The sequence below is a fragment of the Ovis canadensis genome, chromosome 15 (assembly GCF_042477335.2).
Source record: "Ovis canadensis isolate MfBH-ARS-UI-01 breed Bighorn chromosome 15, ARS-UI_OviCan_v2, whole genome shotgun sequence".
NCBI lineage: Eukaryota > Metazoa > Chordata > Mammalia > Artiodactyla > Bovidae > Ovis > Ovis canadensis.
Window position 1 is genome coordinate 88818659 of NC_091259.1, and position 19118 is coordinate 88837776.

The window sequence follows — 19118 nt, forward strand, 5'->3', positions numbered from 1 at the left end:
TTAGTATCCGCAGACAGATGACTATGAATCTGACCGCCACCTTTTAATGACCTTCACATCCACTAGAAATATTACTTGGGAAATGTCTCCATGGAGATTCCACAATCTGATTCATCAATTCAGCAAATATTTATAGATTATCAACTACATATGAGAAATAACGCTAAGTTCAGCAATATAATAGTAAATAAGATAGACACTGTTTTTCCTTCATGGAGATTAGAACGGGGGGTATAGATATTGAACCACTACACAGTTGAAAAAGTTGGCTTAAAACTCAACATTCAGAAAACTAAGATCATGGCATCTGGTCCCATCACTTCATGGCAAATAGATGGGGAAAAAATTGAAACAGTGAGAGACTTTATTTTTTGGGGCTCCAAAATCACTGCAGATGGTGACTGCAGCCATGAAATTAAAAGACACTTGCTTCTTGGAAGAAAAGTTATGACCAACCTAGACAGCATATTCAAAAGCAGAGACATTACTTTGCCAACAAAGGTCCATCTAGTCAAGGCTATGGTTTTTCAGTAGTCATGTGTGGATGTGAGAGTTGGACTGTGAAGAAAGCTGAGAGCCAAAAAATTGATGCTTTTGAACTGTGGTGTTGGAGAAGACTCTTGAGAGTCCCTTGGACAACAAGGAGATCCAACCAGTCCATCCTAAAGGCAATCAATTCTGAACATTCATTGCAAGGACTGATGCTGAAGCTGAAACTCCAATACTTTGGCCACCTGATGCGAAGAGTTGACTCACTGGAAAAAACCCTGATTCTGGGAAAGATTGAGGGTGGGAAGAGAAGGGGATGACAGAGGATGAGATGGCTGGTTGGCATCACGACTCAAGGGACACGAGTTTGAGTGAACTCCGGGAGTTGGTGATGGACAGGGAGGCCTTGCATGCTGCGGTTCATGGGGTCACAAAGAGTCAGACATGACTGAGCGACTGAACTGAGACTGATCGACTGAACTGAACTGAACCCAGTTAATTAATTTTTTAATGTGATTTTGGAAAGGGGAAGAGAGGAAGCATCACAGGATACTGTTACCCTGTATGGTAGGGTTCTGACCCAGTTTGGTGAGATCAGGTAAGCCTCCCCTGAGGAGCTGACCGTTAAGCTGAGGCTTAAAGAGTAAGTACGTCACAGTCATAGGACGGGGTCACCACTGCAGATGGAAGGAGCTGCGAATGCAAGGATGCCTTGAGGAACTGAGGAACCAGAGTGGCTGCAGCCTGGTGGGTGAGAGGCTTCGTGTGAGATGCAGCTGCTGAATCCAAGAGAAACCAGGTCACGGAGAGCCTCGCAGGCTCACTTAGGGACTTGTGGACTTTACTTGAAGAGCAAAGCATGAAATCATCTTATCTGAAATTTAACGAGATCCCTTTGGCTGCAGTGAGACTGGTGGAAGCGGGGCAGTCTTAGGTAGTGGAGATGGAGGGAGAGACCCGCTTCATCAAAGTAACGATAAATGGTGTATTCCAGGGAAAGGTGCTTGATTGCCCTCCGGTGCTGTCTGCTTTGTTCTAGAATACACATTAGGCCAGAGAAAGATAGCACGTGGGTGTCTGACCATGTTATTGGTATAGGACTGATTCTGGGAAGATGGTGAATTTGGGGAAATATACTTTTGGAGGCATCCACTTTTTATGTGGCATACCTTTTCTTCTCTGAATTGTGGACCTAACTAAGGTATAATCAGATATGCACCTGGTGTCCATTCATCAAAATGATCAACAACTGCTTTTTCTTCAGAGGGCAGCACATGTTCAGTAATTCCTGCTCTATGCCAGACTGCGTCAGTGGGCTGAAGAAATCACCCCTTAGAGGGTTCTCGTATGCTTAAAGGCAGGAAAAGCTTTCCACTTAAAAACATAAATAAATGGGAAAAATGCTAGACAGTGAGTGTGCTATTTCAGCAGCGGCGAGAGCAGCCTCGGACTTCTCCCCCACTTCTGTTTGGTGCTGTGGTTCTTCCTCTTTGCGACCCCATGAACAGCAGCACACCAGGCTTCTTTGTCCTTCACCATCTCCCAGAGTTTGCTCAGATTCGTGTCCATTGAGTCGGTGATGCCATCCAACCATCTCATCCTCTGTTGTCCCCTTCTCCTCCCGCCTTCAGTCTTTCCCAGCATCAGGGTCTTTTCCAACGAGTTGGGTCTTCGCGTCCAGTGGCCAAATGATTGGAGCTTCAGCATCAGTCCTTCCAATGAATATTCAGGGTTGATTTCATTTAGAAAATCTTGGTGAGTGGCAGCAAACTTTGCCTATACATGAATGCCCTTTGATGCATGTACAGTATTTGATGTATATGCAATTGCTTCAGGGGTGCACCAAGTGAATGAAATGCAAATGAAGTCTGAGTGTGTTTTAGGGGCCCATCTTCTGGTGATGAGATAAGGCACTAGAGGAAATGGCATTTATGTTAAATTTCCACTTAAGTATATTAATAAATGAATGAAAACATCCCCATATTATCTAATGTATATCAGGCTCTGGGCCAAGAATTTTCACTTATCTCATTGGCAGGACTCATTGTTAAAATAGACACTGCTGTTGTTTAGTAGCTAAGTCATGTCTGACTTTTTTCAACCCCATGGACTGTAGCCCGCCAGGCTCCTCTGTCTGTGGGATTGCTCAGGCAAGAATACTGGAGTGGGTTGCTGTTTCCTCCTCCAGGGGATCTTCCTGATCCAGGGATGGAACCCGTGTCTCCTTCATTGGCAGGCCAGTTCTTTACCACTAAGCCACTTCGGAAGCCAAAATAGATACTACACGCAATCTTTTGGAAAATTGGGTCCCATCCTGGTTGACTTTATGTGTCAATTTTACCCCTTGGGTCGGGAGTGCAGATATTTGGCTAAACATTAATTCTGGGTGTGTCTGTGAGGAGGTTGGTAGAGGGGATAAGCGTTTGAATCAGTGGACTCAGTAAAGCAAGTCACCATCCCCAGTGTGGTGGATGCCCTCCAGTCCTGAGGGCTTGACTGGAACACAGACAGAGGTCAGGGGTCAGGGGTCGGGGGCACTCATGCCTTCTTCTCTTCCTGGCTTGCGTGAACCGGAGGACACTTTCTTCTGAACTTGGACTTGGTGTTTGAACCCTGGACTGCACCCCTGCTTTCCTGGGTCTCCTGGACTGTGGGAATTCTTACTTCCATAAAAGGAACTGTGTGGGCCAGTTCCTTGTGAGAAAGCGCCTTCTTGGCCATAAACAGATCTCTCACCTCCGAAAGTTTCCTACCGCACTATTCATTTATTATGATGATATTATTGTGTGATAAGAACACAGTGTAAGGTGTACTCTTTTAGCAAATTTCAAGTGTGCAATAGAGATTATAGCCATGGTTTCGCGGGTACACACTTATCTCTGAACTCATCAAGTTGTATATACTGAGTATGTACAGTTTTCAGCATGTCAATCATACCTCATGCAAGTGGCTTAAGGAAAAAAACTCTATAGACTGCCATATGTGCGCTACTATATATGCAATGGATAACTACCAAGGTTCTAGTGCGCAGCGCAGGGAACGCTGCTCAACACTCTGAGATGGCCTATATGTGAAAAGAATCTTAGAGCGAGCGGATATGATGCCCAGCGATAAAGAGTCACCTGCAATGCAGGAGACCTGGGTTCCCTCCCTGGGGCAGGAAGGTCTCCTGGAGAAGGAGATGGCAGCCCACTCCAGCATTCTTGCCTGGGAAATCCCATGGACAAAGGGGCCTGGTGGACTACAGTCCTTGGGGCTGCAAAAGCGTCAGACACGACTTAGAGACCAAACAGCGGCAGCAGTGTGTACGCACAACGCAACACTCCCTTTCTTGTGGGCCTGAAACCAATGTGACACTGAGGATCAACTGTGCTCCAGTAGAAATTAAAGCAGAAAAATCGCACACACATATGTCCTATTCGTTCTGTGTATCCGGAGAACACCGAGGAACAAAATCCAGCTGGCAATATTGAAATCTCTTTTTTAAATCCCTTTCAACTTCTAAATATATCCCTCTTAGGAATCATGTTTCAAAATTTTAAGTTTCCAGCTGTAATACTTTAGCCTCAGTCTACCAAAAATGATATAGGAAAGATCAAAGAGCAGACTTTCAGACTTTGAACTGACCCATTTAATTCAACCCATCCAGGGGCCAAGGTGCTGTGTGTTTCTTATCGTTTCGAACAACCCCCCAAATGATGTCACCAAGATGGCAGTGTGGGAGACCCCAGGATTCCTCCCCTCACAAAGATGAACAGTCCACGATCAAAAACAGCTCTGGGAGAGCTCAGGAGTCCACCTCTGAAACGTCAACGCAGTGGAACAAAAGCCTGAGAATGACCACCTAGAAGGGAAGGAAGGACAGCTTCATTTTTTCTGCCTCGTGTCACCCCCAGGCTGGCACGTCTCTGTGCCAGCAGGGAACTCCCTGGCTGGAAAGACTTCCCTTCCCTGAGAATGGACAGCCAAGCGGCTGACCAGTGTCCCCAGAGGAACCACTTTGGTTTTACCAAACCCAGAGACTGGCGAAGCTGAGACTAAAGAGATGGCTAGGAATAGGGACGCAGGGCCAAAGCTCTCAGGACAGCCACATAGTGGGGGCAACCATGGTTCCCAGAGGCCTGCTCTGCAGATGACGCCAACAGCTTTCTCCACCCAGGAAGCCAACAGGCAGCTCCGCCACCGCGGGGGGCCCCAGGCATATCTCACTGTTTTGACCCCACAGGTGCTCACGTTCCCAGAGGCCACCCACCCGAGTCCTTCCCACCTCTTTACAGCTGCTTGCAGCCAGCACCTGTCTGCACCAGCAGCTAGCCCAGGCTTCCATGGCTGCATGCGTGCAAAAGTCAGCTTAGAAAGGAGATCTGCGCCCTTGTTCTTCACAGCACTACTCACAATAGTCAGATACGGAAGCATCTGTAGATGCCCCCGACAGACGAACGGACCAAGACGTGTACACGGGCACAGGGCAATACTACTCAGCCACTGCAAAGAGCGAAATGCCTTCTGCAGCAACATGGGCGGGCCCAGACGTCGTCACATCAAGTGAAGTGAGCCAGATGGAGAAAGAGGAAACCCACATGATATTGCTTATACGTGCAGAGAGCGAGCCAATAGGTCGACGAGTCCCAGGGACTGCAGGTTGAGGAAATGAGGAGATGTTGGTCAAAGGGCGGTACAAACGCTTCTCATTATTAAGATGAACAAGGTCTGGGTCTAATGTACAGCCTGGTAGAGTTAACAGTACTGTATTCTTTACTTGAATGTTGCTCGGAGAGTAATTCTTAAATGTTGTCACTGTAACAGCTACAGTTCAGTGGTACTTATGCAAGGTGAAGGATAAGTTAAACTCATTGTGGTAAACGTTTCCACAGTGCATAGGCGTATCAGATCATGTTTGCATACCTTACACTCACGCACTGCTATGTATCAATTCTATCTCAATAAAGCTGGCAAAAATAACATCACCAATACTTTGTGATTTCCGTTTTTCACATGTACTAATTTGAATGAATGTAGGTGTAAAGCCAGATTACCTAGATGATCACATAAGGGCCGGGGTATAGGGCAGAATTATGGCGTATAATCAACACAACACATAACCTTGGGTCTTTTGTCCAGTGTATAGGTACATATTTGCTTACTTACTGACACGTTTACACATATGTGTATGGGATGGACACCATCCATATCCAGAACATCCACGCATATCATCCAGTCGTAACACTTCAGATGGAGTCAACAAAACCCACAAAAAGTACTTTTTGTCATGATGATCAAGACGAGACAGACAGAAATAGTCCTCAGATCTCTTTCTCTGTATCCCCGCTCACATCCTGTGTTTCTAACCCACAGGAAAGGGACGGGCTTCCTGGTGGCTCAGCTAGGAAAGAACGTGCCTGCGAATGCAAGAGATGCAAGAGACGTGGGTTCAGTCCCTGGGTCGGGAAGATCCCCTGGGGGAGGAAATGGCGATTTGCTCCAGTATGATTATTATTATTTTTTTTGCTCCAGTGTTCTTGACGAGAAAATTCCATGGACCGAGGAGCCTGGAGAGCTATAATCCATGGGGTCACCAAAGAGTGAGACATGACTGAGCGTGCACACACACACACACACACACACACACACACTCCCGGAAGGGACGATGCCATCGTGTGCTCTGCTATGCTTAGTCTCTCAGTCGTGTCTGACTCTGTGACCCCATGGACTGCAGCCCGCCAGGCTCCTCCATCCATGGAATTCTCCAGGCAAGAGTACTGGAGTGGGTTGCCATTCCCTTCTCCAGGGGATCTTTCCAGACCCAGGAGCCTGCATCTCCTGCATTGGCAGGCCCCCCTCCAGGGGATCTTCTCAACACAGGTCTCCCACATTGCAGGCAGATTCCTTATTGTCTGAGCCTCCAGGGAAGCCCAGTGCCATCGTGACCATGTGCAAATGACCACAAGAACAGAGCTGCTTTCGCCCCAACGTCACCACCCCCCGTGTACCTCCCGTATCTTTTGGGCAGCAAGACAGGTAGCCGGTAAAAAGAAAATGAAACATTTTGGTTACAGGTGATGGAATTCAAGGAAGCTGAGATAGCTCTAGGTGCTGAATCTCATTTTGCTTGATGCTGAATCAAACCTCAAGCAACATTTTCCCCTGAATCTTACTCAGATATAGTGTATGAAGAGGATAAATCGGCCAAGAAATTGGGAAAAGCTGACAGAAGTTGAAAGGAAGGTAGGCTTCCTGCTTCCCTATGGTTCAACTGCCAGGTTATTCCGTGGAGACCAAGATGCTTCATGGACATTATACAGTTCATCCTTTTAATCCTATTGGGAAACATGGTTTCAGCTGTTTCTACTTATCTCTTCTTCAAAAACTGCAAACTGTTCTAAAAACTGTTGAAAAGAACATTGTGTGTTTTCTTTATCTCAGCATATCTTTATCCTGCAAGCACACACACATACTCACACACACTCACACACACACATACTCTCACACACACATACACTCTCTCACACACACACACACACACAGAAGATAGCAACAGCAATAACAAAAGGGCCCCCTCCCTCCATTAGACTCTGTAATGAAATGAATATCTGAATTTTTCTAATTCTATCCTGAGTAAATTTTACTTTTTTGGGTTTTCCCCCCAAAAAGTATTATAAAACTAGACTGTCTAGAGAAGGAGAAATATCATAAAACATCCCTTATGTGCAGAATTGGGCTTCCCAGGTAGCTCAAGTGGTAAAGAATCCACCTGCCAATGCAGGAGCCTCAGGTGATGTGGGTTCGACCCCTGGGTGGGGAAGATCCCCTGAAGGAGGAGATGGCAGCCCACTCCAGTATTCTTGCCGGGAGAATCCCATGGACAGAGGAGCCTGGTGGGCTGCAGTCCAGGGGGCTGCAAACATGATATGTAGGATCTAAAAAAAATGACAGGAATGAACTTATTTACAAAACAGACACAGACTCAGAGAATGAGTTTGATTTCCAGTGGGGTAATAATGGGGGAAGGGTTAGTTAGGGAGTTGACATGTACAGGTTGCTGCTGCTGCTGCTGCTAAGTCACTTCAGTTGTGTCTGACTCTGTGCGACCCCAGAGATGGCAGCCCACCAGGCTCCCCTGTCCCTGGGATTCTCCAGGCAAGAACACTGGAGTGGGTGCCATTTCCTTCTCCAATGCGTGAAAGTGAAAAGTGAAAGTGAAGTTGCTCAGTCGTGTCCAACTCCTAGCGACCCCATGGATTGCAGCCTACCAGGCTCCTCCATCCATGGGATTTTCCAGTTACTATATTTAAAGTGGATAAGAGGGATAAGGCTCCCTGGATAGGAGGGGAGTTTGGGGGAGATTGGATTTGTGTATGTGGCTGCATCCCTTTCGTGTTCACTTGAAATGATCACAATATTGTTAATCGACTATACTTCAATATAAAATAAAAAGTTAAAAAAATAGCCTGTCTAGAGGAGAAGAGGGCATCAGAGGATGAGATGGTCAGATGGCATCAGTGATACAATGAACATGAACTTGGGCAAAGTCCAGGAGATGGTGAGGGACACGGAGGCCTGGTGTGCTGCAATCCATCCACGGGGTTGCAAACAGTCAGACACGACTGGGCGACTGAACAACAGCACCTGTTGCTTCATATTTTCAATATAGACATCGTCTAAAATATTTTATTTATTAATTTAATAAATTTACTATTTATTGAGGAGCTACTATGCTAGACATTTTCCTAGCAGTTTGGGAGGATTATCACTGAAGAAAATTGGTAAAAAACAAACCTCTGTCCTTGTACAGAGTATATCCTAATGGAGGAGACAGACAATGAACACTGGATATAGTTAACTGGTATGGAGAAAATGAGATGGATTTTATAACAGTGAGTAATTCCCTATGTTCAAGATCCTGGATGAAGTGTTGGGACGTAACTAGTATTTCTCTCTTGGAAACCACGATTATATTCTCTGTTGCTAAGAGTTTGACTATTTTAGACACTTCATGTAAGTGAAATTGTGCAGGATTTGTGCTTCTGAATCTGACCGATCTCACTTAGCATAATGTCCTTCAGTCATCCGATGTCATAGCAAATGGCAGGATTTCCAATTGTTCTTTCCTGTATGAATATACCCCATTTTTCTTTACCCATTCATCTCCTGAAAGACGTGAGGCTGTTTCCATACCCTGGCTATTGTGAATGACGCTGTTACGAATGTTGGCATACAAACACAGGCTCATGTCCCTGCTGTGAACATCTGGGCATATACCTAGAATTCGAGTTGCTAGGTCACACGGCGTCTGTGTTTAGATTTTTTATGTTCCCACCATCAATGCACAAGTGCCCTAATTTTTCCATTTCCTCACCACCGTTTGTATATTCTTTTTTTTTTTTTTCTTCTGTTGTTGTTGCTAGCAACCCTAGTGAGTGCAAAGTGGTATTTCACTGTGGTCTTGATTTCATTGCTCTAATGGTTAACGATGTTGAATATTGTTTCATGTGCTTATTGGCCATTCGTATAATATATCTTCTTTGGAGAAATGTCTGTTCGAGTCCTTTTCTCATCTAAAAATTTACTGTTGTTAAGCTGTATGAGTTCTTTATATATCCTGGATATAAGTCCTTTATTGAACAAAGTAAAAGTGAAAGTTGCTCACTTGTGTCTGACTCTTTGCGACCCCCTGGACTGTAGCTCACCAGGCTCCTCTGTCCATGAAATTTTCCAGGCAAGAATGCTAGAGTGGGTTGCCATTCCCTTCCCCAGGGGATCTTCCAAACCCAGGGACTGAACCCAGGTCTCCCTCAATGTAGGCAGATTCTTGACCATCGGAGCCACCAGGGAAGCCCAGAGGTCTTCAGGAAATCCAGTGTCACGAAGCTTTCCCCCCAGGGTTTCTACGTGGCTTGTAACTTCAGCTCTTATGCTTACCTCTTTGATTGATCTTGAGTTCATTTTTGTAGGTGGGGTAAGGGGAGATCTAACTTTTGCCTGTGGATATCCGGTTTCCCAATACCATTTACTGAAAAGAGGCATGTAATTAACATTCACTGAAGCCTAACACCACGAGAGAAGATACGGTATAAAAAAATCACAGGATTGATGGGAAAGTGAAAATCGCTCAGTTGGGTCTGACTCTTGGTGACCCCACGGACTGAAGCCCTCCAGGTTCCTCTGTCCTTGGAATTCTCCAGGCAAGAATACTGGAGTGGGTAACCATTCCCTTCTCCAGGGGATCTTCCCAACCCAGAGATCAAACCCAGGTCTCCTGCGTTGCAGGCAAGTTTCTTTACTGACTGAACCACCAAAGAGGCACTCAACTAGCATTTGCTGAAATTGTAGCGCCGTGAGAGAAGCTGCGGTATAAAGAGTCACAGGCTTGATGGGAAGGGGCTGGTTACTCATCTTCAGGGCACCAGTAACTCCTTTTAGTCAACAGGGCAAATTCAACCTGGAAAGTTTAAATAATTCCAGGGACTGCAGCAAAATAGCAACTAGGCTTGAAAGTTCTGTTGAGAAGATGATGTTGCGTTATTCACTTTCATAGTTTACTTGAGGAAGGGGACATTCTTCAAAATGGGCAAATTCACCCTGCAGGAGAGTGAAAACTGTCTCCAGCCTGAATATTATTTTCTTAACACAAAAGGCATAAAGTCAAATTCCTGCTTATGGCTTGTGGTGCTGCGCAGATACTTAAGTGCAAGCATCGGACAAGGAGAGTGAGCTGAGCACACTGGGGAACACAGATCTAGTGGGTATCACCTCATTATAACCATGTGGACACAAGCAGTCTTTGTTGAGAAAAGGCAGTTCAGTTCAGTTCAGTTCAGTCGCTCAGTCGTGTCCAACTCTTTGTGACCCCATGAACCGCAGCATGCCAGGCCTCCCTGCCCAACACCAACTCTGGAGCCTACCCAAACTCATGTTCACTGAGCCGGTGATGCCATCCAACCATCTCATCCTCTGTCGTCCGCTTCTCCTCCTCCCTTCAATCTTTCCCAGCATCGGGGTCTTTTCAAGGGAGAAAGGCACTTCTAGATATAATGGTAGTGACATACTGTCTAGCTTCTATTTCTTCCTTTGAGGTTTGTTTGTTTATTTTGGTTGCGCTGGGTCTTCATGGGTGTGCTTGGGCTTTCCCTCGTTGTGGAGCATGAGCTCTGGGCACACAGGCTCCAGTAGGTGTGGAGCAGGGATCTGTTGCTCGGGGGCAGGTGGAATCCTCCAAGACCAGGGATGGAAGCCGTATCCCCTGTGTCGCAAGGTGAATTCTTAACCATGGACCACCAGGGAAGTCCTCAGTGTCTATCTCTCTACCTTGCATGGAACTACCCTGGGCATCAACACAGCTGTCTTGGTTCTGATGTTATTGACATTCACTAGGAACTCCGGGTGATTATACTCCTTTTCCAGGTAGAATTATCATGAACTGTGTGGGAGGAGGCTGGGGTAGAAAGATGCTCCAGGGCGGTTTTCCCTTTACCAGGAGCCTTGGCAGGGACAGCTCAAAGTTAGCCAGACTGCTCTTGCACTTCCTAGGAGATCTAAGGCAACCAAGACAACCTGTGTGGAAATCCTCCAGACCAGGCGAGCAGTTCTGAATACCGGAAGTTATAAATCGAGTCGAACAAAGAGGGCCTATCTTAGAATCCAGGGAGGTGCAGGTGTGAGCTCGTTCTGGAAGGCACCATGTGATGGGGGCTTGCTGGATGAGAGAATAAAACTAGGAGCAATTAAAATCGCAGAACAAGACCATATAAAGTCAGTGCATCACTGAATTCCCTGCCGAAGGGTAGCTTCAATGAGCCGTGAATGCGGATGCCAGCTTCCTTACGTTTGGACAGCACCAGGGAGGATCAGTCTTCAAATACCATGGCCAATATTTACTCGGAAAATATCTCACTATTTTAATTTGTATTTCTTTCATTATTAATGAGGCTCAGAGCTTTCTCATCTGCTTGCACCATTTATATTTATTTCATAAATGTTTTATGTGCTCTGTCGATTGATTTGTAAGAGTAATTTGTATATTGGGGAAATAAGTCCTTTGCCTGTCATTTGGGTTGCAAATATTTTCCCTAGTTTCTCTTTTGAGTTTGTTTATGGTATTTTTAGCCTCCCAAAATGTTAAAATTTGATGTAGTTAGTGTGATCCAATTTTTTTTTCCTTTTCAGCTCTGAGATTTCCTGTTGTGATTAGAAAGACCTCTGTAAGAAAATAAAGTTATTCATCCATGCTTTCCTTTAGATTTGTGAGCACTGTATTCTCTCCTCAGGTCTAAATGCTTGGATTCATCTGGAATTTCTTCTGCATGCATCGCAGCACAAGTTTGCATTTCTCTGGGAGAAGGCAGAGTAACACTCTCTCCCCGCTGGAATGTGAGCGGCAGGAAGGCGGCCACTGAGCTTTGCTGCCTGTCAATGTGATGCCAGGGCCTGGCACAGCGCCTCACAGCTGGTAAGGGTTTAGTGAAGAAGCCTTTCACGAGCGTGTGCATGCATGCTAAGTCACCTCAGTCGTGCCCAACTCATTGCGACCCCGTGGACTGTGCCTGCCAGGCTCCTCTATCCATGGGATTCTCCAGGCAAGAAGACGAGTGGGTTGCCATTTCCTCCTCCAGGGGATCTTCCCCACCCAGGGATTGGATCCCCGTCTCTTATCGAGTCTCTTGCATTGGCGGGCGGGTTCTTTACCACTAGTGCCACCTGGGAATCCCCCTTTAATGAGCACATGAATGAAATTCTAGAGAAGACAAATCTCTAGAATTTATCTCTTAGGAGGAAACCTTTCATTTCTGGATTTTATAATTCATTTTAAAATAATTGCTTATTTACCTATTTGGCTGTGTTGGGTCTTAGCTGAGGCACTCGGGATCTTTAGTTGCGACATGCAAATTCTTAGTTGTGGTATGGGGGACCTAGATCCTTGACTGGGCATTGAACCTGAGCCCCCTGCGCTAGAGCGTGGTGTCTTAGCCCCTGGAGCACCAGGGAAGGCCCTGGAGTTTTCGCTTTGAAGGAATAAAAGCAGAGTGGTCCAAGGCCAGGAAATAAACAAGCAAGATGTTAGACAGGAAACGGCAAAGAAAATGAAAGGCTCCCCTGGTGGCTCAGACTGTGAAGCGTCTGCCTGCAGTCAGGAGACCCGGGTTCGATCCCTGGGTCAGGAAGATCTCCTAGAGAAGGAAATGGCAACCCATTCTAGTACTCTTGCCTGGAGAATCCCATGGATGGAGGAGCCTGGTGGGCTACAGTCCGTGGGGTTGCAAAGAGTCGGACACAACTGAGCCATGTTAGACAAGAAACCGGGGTTGCATGCTTTAAAGAAAACTCATGAGAAGAGCAGCCTCCCTTTGTCTAGAGTTCAGGAGAAGAGCAGGGGCCAGCGGCCGACGCTTGGCTCTCACGGGTTAAGGACCCGCCTCGGCACGCCCGGCTCCCAGGGGGCGTGATTGAGTCTGGAGACAGAGTGCTCCTCTCCCGTGAGCTCCGTATGTCCATGGGCTTCTTGGGGACTGTTGTGGAAGAGTCAAACAGCGAGAGCCAAGGAGCTATGGTGCAGTAAGTGCTGAAGATGGTCCAGCAAAGCGGGGTCAGGAATGTGAGTGGGAAGGCCTCCCGTCTAGAGAGCAAGCACCTTTGCACTAGCCAAGAGTTAATCTGTGTTGTAACAAGATTGTTTTTGGTTTTTCCAGAGGAGGCTGAAATTGATTGTTAAAAAATTTTTTCAGAAGACAGTTAAAAAAAAAAACAACCCGCTAATTATTTATTTATTTTAGGCTGCACTGGGTCTGAGCTGTGGCGCACGGGCTCCAGAGTGCGTAGGCTCAATTGCGCTGTGGCTGGCCTGTAGAATCTTCCCTGACAGGGATCAAGCCCGTGTCCCCTGCACTGGGAGGCAAACTCCCAACCACTGGACAGGGAAGTCTCCAATTTTTTATTTTTAACAAAATTTTATTTTTTATGATTTTTTTTGATGTGGACCATTTTTAAAGTCTTTACTGAATTTGTTACAATATTGCTTTTGCTGTTTTTCAGCTGTGAGGCACATGACATCTCAGCTCTCCAGGCAGGGATTGAACCCACACCCCTGCCCTGGAAGGCAAAGTCTTAATCTCTAGAATGCCAGGGAAGTCCTGAAATTGAATTTTTTAAATAGAAAGTTTCTTGATTTTAAAAAACTCTTCCTGAAGCAAACAAAATATATCTGATGACTGGATTTCTCTTGTGGTTCATCAGTTTGTGACTCTTGTTTTGGATCGAAGGGGAATTATATAGAGAGAGCGGCTTAGATGACCTTTCAAAGCTTTTGTGCCCTTGGCGCTGTCCTGAGCTACGTAGATGTGAAGGATTATTCATGGCGTCACTGTGTCACTAGAGTATCACTCAGCACACGGAAAGAGGAGACGGGATGGAGGACGAATACAGATTTGATGGAAGGAAGAGGGTCTCTGGAATTAGTCTATGTGTGACCCATTCTCATTTTATGGCTGTAAATGTTAATTGCTGGTTATAATAGAGTGGAAGTTATGTAAGCAAGTTTTGAAAGAGACAAGAAATATTTAAAGTGGCAATAGAGAGAGAAGAAGGAGAAGATGGAAGGGCAGGAGGGCCAGGAGGGGAAGGGAGAAAGAAGGGAAGGGAAGGGAGGGGAGAGAGAGTGGAGGAAGGAAGATTTCAGACTGAGACTCCGATGTGCAAAAAAGAAAATTAAGAGTTTGAGGTCTCTCTGGTCCCAGCGCAGTGGCCTGGAGATGGCACGAGGTCTTCTGCACGCTGCCTCATTCATTAATAAAGTGGCAGTGTTTCGGCTTAGCCATAAAAATAATCAGTGCTGTGGATTTTCCATCCTGTGATGAAGCCGAGAGAGTCTAAAAGGAACCGAGATTGTTCCTGCTTCCCAACCAACATGATTTCATCACACCGGCATTATCCATTATTAGGATACAGGCCAAATGCAGAGTCGAGAGGAGAGGGCTTTCCTTCACGTGGCACCTGTGGCCTGGAGGAGGGTTTCCTCCTGGAGCACTGGGCAGTGACAGGGATAGAGTGACGCCCCTGAAAGGAGGGGTGCTTTCAGTGAGGCAGACTGTCCAGGCTTTCCGTGTGGGTTCGTGACTCCGCCTGGGTGCGCCCCATGGCTGCCTGCAGCATCTTGGGGGATGCTATCAGCGCCCCTCCGCGGGCTCCAGTGCAGACCATGTGAGATTCCGACTGTAGACACTGGCCACTTGTTCTGACCACTCTCCCTGCCGCTGGGCAGGCCAGGGAGCGCAGGCTCTCGGGGCAGTCCTAAGTCAGGGGGGGCAGTCCTCAGTCAGGGGGGGCAGTGTCTGTGAGTTCCCAGACTCCTCCGCGTGGGAGAGGGTCGGTCTGCAGCGTGGTCTGTGCAGCTGGCCGGCCTGAGCCTCATCTGACAATATCAGGAAGCGCTCGTGAACACGCGCGGCTCTGCCTCCTTCCTTTCTCGGTCCCGCCTCCCACTTCTCTCTCTGCACCTCCTGCAGTCAGCTCCCACATGGACCATGTGCTCTCAGACCCATCGCAGGGTCTGACTCTGGGGAAACCCAGCCCACCGCAGGCAATAGGGAACCTGTGTGGGTGGATTCAAGGGCAATTACGATTCCCACGGTGTTGGTGGGACTGTGCCTCTTGTCAACTTCATAGGCTGAGGTCCAGACGCCCAGTACCTCAAAGTGTGACTTTTGAAGACAAGGTCTTTACAGACAAAATCAAGTCAAAGTGAGGTCATCAGAGGGAGACCAAACCTAAAGGAAATCCACCCTGAGTGTTCACTGGAAGGACTGAAGCTGAAGCTCCAATACTTTGGCCACCTGATGCGAAGAGCCGATTCACTGGAAAAAAACCTGATGCTGGGAAAGATTGAGGGCAGGAGGAGAAGGGGGGCAACAGAGGATGAGACGGTTAGGTAACATCATGGACTCATTTGAGCAAACCCTGGGAGAGAGTGAAGGACAGGGGAGCCTGGTGTGCTGCAGTTCCTGGGGTCTCAAAGAGTCGGATACGACTTAGCCCCTGAACAACAACAACATTAGAGGGGGCCCCAAGCCAACGTGACTGGTGTCCCCATTAAAGGGGGAAATTAGGGTGGAGAGAGACATGCACAAAGAAAAGATAATATGAAGGTTCAGAGGGGGATGATACACAAGACAAGGAGAGACCTGGGCCAGATTCTCCCCTTAGAGCCCTTAAAAGGAACCAGCGCTTTTTGTCTTTGACACCTTTCTCTTTGCCCAAACTGGTGTTAAGTGCTGCGATCTGGGGGCACCACATCCAAATGCTTGTCCCATTTGCTACGTCATGGTTCCTGAAACTCTTACAGAAGTCCTCACTCCTCTGAGTCAAGCCACAAGAACCTTGGCTAACATTCACCAGTTTTCAAGAGAGAATGAAATTCTTCGCCAACACATCTTTACGTACAAGAATAAAACTTAGCTACCGGGAGTTTCCCAGAGGTCCAGTGGTTAGGACTCTGCGTTTTCACTGCTGAGGGCCAAGTTTTGATGCCTGATTAGGGAACTAAGATTCTACAAGCCACATGGCATGGCCCAAAACATTAATTAAAAAAAGAAAATGTTTTAGCTGTTGATTCTTTTACATGGCCTCTAAAGGGAAAAGAAAGACTTTAGCAAACCAAACAGAGAACAGGAAGGCTTTTTCATTTTTTTTCTTTTGAACTTATTTTATATTTTGGTATAGCCCATTAACAATGTTGTGATAGTTTTAGGTGAAAGGTGAGAGGACTCAGCCATACATATACACGTGTCCATTTCCCGCACACTCCCCTCCCATCGAGACCGCGGCGCAGCACGGAGCAGAGTGCCCTGTGCTGTATGTTGGTCCTCGCTGGTTTTCCGTGTAAAATATAGCAGTGTGTACACGGCCAGGTGGCGCAGTGGTAAAGAATCCGCCTGCCAGCGCAGGAGGGTTTTGACTAACGAGGTAGTGCTGGCTAGGGGAACGTCACGAATAACACGGATCGCAGGGTACTCCTAGGAGAGAAAGATCCGTGGTTGCTGAGGCAGGAGCGGGTGAGGCATCTGGCAACTGGTGAACACGCTGGGGGGGTTACATTAGGGGCTCCAGATCTGGGAAGTGGGGGGCGCCGGAAGGAGCCCCAAAGTCTATGCGCTGGCTCCAGGAGCACTCGGCACTTCCGATCGTCCAGTGTCTTGTTCAAGGCGGTCTTTCTGTTCAGGGAACTTTTCTGAGCACTCGCGTGAGCCCAGCACTCACTTGCCCCAGGAAGCCTCATGTGCCGCGTTCTCTCTCACCCTCCCCTGCCGGGATCCTGCGCCGTCCGCCTCCAGTCCGCCCACTCAGGAGACCCCTTCGATCTGCCGCGTCTGTGGGGTCCTGCCTTCCCACGGCCTGCCTTCCCACGGCCTGCCTTCCCACTTCCGCGGTCTCCTTCCGCTGCCATCTGAACTGGAACCCCCGACTTCCAGGGCTCAGCGAGACTGATCGCTTCCTTCTCCCTCTGTGTCTCCATGACGGTCCATCCGTTCCCCCACCCTGCTCCGTACCACCTTCCTCTGTATTTGTGAGCAATGTGTCTGTCTCACGCCTGGACTGATTTTCTTCTGCTGACACAATCTCTGCACGATGTAAAAACACTTAACGTATCTATTAACTGAATGAAGGTCGATTTGCTTTTTCTGCCCTTCTCTGGGAAGTGCTACCAGCCTCTGTGCGCCGGTGACATCCTGGCCTGTTTCTTGAAGGAACTGTGGGATGCAACTCTTGGGATTCCGCTGAATACATATTTACTGAGATCCTATTGAGTCGGAAGGAGTCTGTCTTTAGACATTCACTGATGATTTCTTGAGAGAGAGCTTTTCATTCTCAACATAAAATATTCATCTTGAATCCCCATGGTTCTTACTTTCAGAGGGGTTTCTTGCACCAAGACTTTGATAACTTGATGATAACTATGAGTATTCATCTCAGGAAAACAAACACAAGCTTATACAGTCAACATTGTACAGTAAAAGCATAAAGTTGGAGCTGATGTTTATGTAGGAGGAAAGCATTTTCTGTACTTAAGGTTCACTTTAAGTTTCTTAGTTTTAGGCCTAGCTAAGGGTGAGTCTCTCTAAATCCTCTGGAGAATTCAAATTTTATCATATTACTATTTCCATTTTTCCAGATAGATAAGATGGATGCTGCTATGAGCTGAATCTCATTCCCCTAAATTCATATGCTGAAGCCATAATCCCCCCCACCCCGAGAATGCATTTGGAGGAAGGAAGTAGTAAGGTTAAGTGGGTGGGAAGGATGGGGCCCTGATCTGAGTGATCAGTGTCCTTATAAGAGGAGACAGCAGGGGGCTTTCTCTCCCCACTCGAGAGGGTGATCCGTCTAAGCCAGAGACAGCTGTCGCCAGACCATGACTATGTCGGCACTTCCAGCTCCCATAACCACAAGGAAATAAATTTCTGTTGTTTAAGCCACCTGTGTGTGCCTGCTCGGTTGCTCAGTCTTGTTCCAACTTTTCGTGACAGTCCCTCTGTCCATGGGATTTTCCAGGCAAGAATACTGGGGTGGGTTGCCATGCCCTCTTCCAGGGGATCTTCCTGACTCAAGGATCAAACCTGGGTCTTCTGCATTGCAGGTGGATTCTTTACCATCTGCACCACCAGGGAAGCCCCATAAAATGGTTTACTGAATAGTTTAAGTCCATTGTTGAGACATACTGCTCAGAAAAAAAAAAAAAGATTCTTTTCAAAATATCACCGTTCATTGACAAAGCCCCTGATTACCCAAGAGTGCTGATGATGTGTGAGATTGATGATGTTTTCATGTCTGCTAATACAACATTCATTCTGCGGCCCATGGATCAGGGAGTCATTTTAACTTTCAAGAATTATTATTTAAGAAATACACTTTGTAAGGCTATGGATAGTGACTCTTATGATGGATCTGGGCAAAGTAAGGATTCATCATTCCAAATGCTTTCAAGAACATTAGTGATTCATGGGAAGAGGTCAACATGTTAACATTGATAGGAGCTGGGAAGAAGCTGATTCTAATAGTCATGGATGACTTTGAGGAATTCGAGATTTCAGTGAAGGAAGTAACTGCAGATGTGGTGGAAATGGCGAAAGAACTGGAGTTAGAAGTGGGTCCTGAAGATGTGACGGAATGGCTGCAATTTCATGATGAAACTTTAATGCCGGAGCAAACAAGGCAGTTTCTTGAGATGGAGACTACCCCTGGTGAGGAGGCTGTGGAGATTGTTAAAATGACAGCAAAGGATTTAGAATGTTGCGTAAATGTAATTGATAAAGTCGCAGCAAGTTTGTAGGGGCTGACTCCGATTTTGAAAGAAGCTAGACTGTGGGTGAAATGCTATGAAACAGCATTGCCTGCTGTAGGGAAACCACTGGTGAAAAGAAGAGTCAGTTGCTGCGGCAGACTTCACTGCTGTCTTGTTTAAAAGACGGCCACAATCATTGTAACTGTCAGCAGCTACCACCCTGAACAACCGGAGCCATCAACATGAAGACAAGACCCTCCAGCAGCAAAAAGACTGTAACTCAGTGAAGGCTTAGATCCTGGCCAGCATTTTCCAGTGATAACGGGCCTTAAAATTAAGGGATGTATATCTGTTTTAGACA